This window comes from Montipora capricornis, chromosome 2 (genome assembly GCF_036669925.1).
Source record: "Montipora capricornis isolate CH-2021 chromosome 2, ASM3666992v2, whole genome shotgun sequence".
Taxonomy (NCBI): Eukaryota; Metazoa; Cnidaria; class Anthozoa; order Scleractinia; family Acroporidae; genus Montipora; species Montipora capricornis.
The window spans coordinates 34194326-34196825 of record NC_090884.1 but is presented as its reverse complement, the minus strand read 5'-3'; the positions used below and the strand labels follow the sequence as shown (position 1 = coordinate 34196825).

Sequence of the window (2500 nt, the reverse complement as noted above, 5' to 3'; positions counted from 1 at the left end):
GGATAAAATGCAGACTGAGGGTAAAATGCAGACTGCAGACTGTGGGTTAGTAAAATAATAATGAAAAAAGAGTTATAAGAGTGTTAGTAGCCGTTTGTACTTTCACACTGAAACCCCAACACAGCTCCCATCGCTTTGGTTGCCCCACCGCATGTTTTATCGAACTCTGTAAGAATTGAAGCTGTTTGAATCCTTGTTGTTGTTTGAAAAAGGACAGTTTCGTTAAGTGAGTTGCTTTTAGGCAAAGAAGTCACCACCCCGTAATTCATATGCCCAAGATACCGGGTTTTTGTAAGTTTCTTTTTCTGTCAAGTGTGATAAAGTTTGACAATGAAATGAGCGAAGTCAAAACAAAGATCACAATCGCCCAACTCTTGTTTATGCAAAGTCAAAATTTACTCTCCAAGACGTGTACGACGTGATTTATCACCAGGTAATTCCATCATTTTGGAAATAGCAGCTACTTTATTATTCATCTGCGTCACAAGTTTTCACTGATTTTGGGGCTCATTTTGTTGAAACTCAAGCACGCTTCCAACAGGCCTGTGAACCCTTCCTGCTTACAGAGCAATACTAAAAACTTCTCCCATATCACATTTGAACCTTAAGCTCGAAAATTCAATACACAACATGATATTATAATTCACAAAGGCAGAAAATACCACAGAATCCTTTTCCAGCGAAAATTTTATTGAAACAAACAACATATTTGCTCTTAGAGGCGTAAACCTCTTCCTATTTCATTGCGTGCGTGAAGACAAGAAACTCAATTGTGTCAAATTACCATGTACTTCAGGTAAATACTGCTCACTTTGATTTCGTCTCGACGGGCGATAGATTGTTGTCGAAGTCCAGTACTCGTCGCTTTTGAGATTCATGCCTAGTTTATCCAACTGACTTTCCATTATTGAGCTCCATAAGGGTATATTTTGTTTAAGGATCCACTAAAACGCCATTCGCGTTGCATGACTTTCGACGCCATTGCAGGCTAAGTTAATGATTCTACTGTGTCCACAAGAGAAATCTACGCAGTTCCACTACCCTCTCGATCCTAAGAAAATACGCGCAGAAGGCTCTATACACAAAGACACTACTTACCAGGGGAGTGACAGGCAAGACTTTTACCGACACGGAAAAAAAAAAAAAAAAAAAAAACGAAAAAAAAAAAAAAAAATAAAACAAACAAACTAAACGTAGACCTCGACTGGGTTTGCCTTATAAGGCAACCCAGTAAAAAACCTAACTAACAATAGAACCAAATGCAAATTTAATTTAATTCAAGAACAAAGTACGAATTGCACGAGATGCACGATTGATTGGCTTGGAAAGGCCTTTACGCTATCGTTAATTGGTTGAAAGAGCTGTACGCCATTCTGATTGGCTGTATAGGCATTTTTCACACGTGAAAATAAAGCGTATAGATTTGTACAAATGAGCTTTATGGAATCATAGCTTTTATTGAAAACTGGATCATTGGATAATGCAATTCGAGAGTTTTGATTGACTAAGCCATGATACGCATGAATTTTTGGGCCTTTTTATTTTTATTGTAGTCTAGTTTTCTATATTTTGAGGGCGTTTTTAATAAAACAATTCTTCCACTCGCGCTTGTTGCATATGAGATGATTATAGCCAACTCGGTGCTACGCGCCTCGTTGGCTATCTATCATCTCATATCCAACGCGCGCTCATGGAATAATTGTTAAATAGATGTTTAACTATGATGGAATAAAATTCTCATGTTATGTGTAATAAATGTGTATCCCTTACCCTCCCCCCTTCTAAAACAAACCAGTCCCAAATCGAGGAAATACACATATCGCAGCTTTCGGGGTATGTGTATCGACCCACCCGTATCTGACGCGATTATTTTACCAGTTGTGCCAGTGATTGCGAGCGAATCAATTCCGAAAGATAAACGTTATCCTTGCACTTAAACTGGACAATTCGAGCAATCGTCACGGCATCGGACGGTCGCCAGAAAAACTCAGGCGGCTTCAAGGCCACTCCGTTGGGAGCAGGTCAATTTTTTGGGCTCATTTGTTCCCGTGAAAGGAATGATGAATGAGAGAAACGTACATTTCAAGTGCGGGTTGTAGCCTGAATTTGCTGGTGCCTATACTCAACCTCATTCCCAGGGTCGCTTTGTCTCAACGACTATGGCGACACTGGGAACGAGGTTGGTCTTTACTGAGTGGGAAATAAACGAGTTCACGCTCTTCAGTGCATCATGGGTAATTAGGGCAAGATGGAGAGAAATTCAAAGGTTTGTATAGAAGTTCAAAACGATGAAAAGTATTCATGATATGCAATTTTGGGTTTTGTTTATTTTCCAAGAAAGAAAATATACGCTCAAAGGTTCAACCGAATAAACTTGTAGAGAATGGCTGGTTGTAGAAATTATTTTATTAAACAAAGTTTCTGCCATACAGTTCCTGTGATTCCAAAGGCACAAAATTACAGAGAATGTATGGAGACAAAAACGTAATATTTAGGAATT

At 39.0% G+C, this 2500-nt stretch overlaps 1 protein-coding gene across 3 annotated transcripts in view; it reads right to left on the bottom strand.

Annotated features, from left to right (window-relative positions):
* The window catches only part of LOC138019267 (long-chain-fatty-acid--CoA ligase ACSBG2-like), a 56134-nt gene that overhangs the window by 39880 nt on the left and 13754 nt on the right, over positions 1 to 2500 (bottom strand). The gene's annotated exons all lie outside the window — the stretch shown is intronic.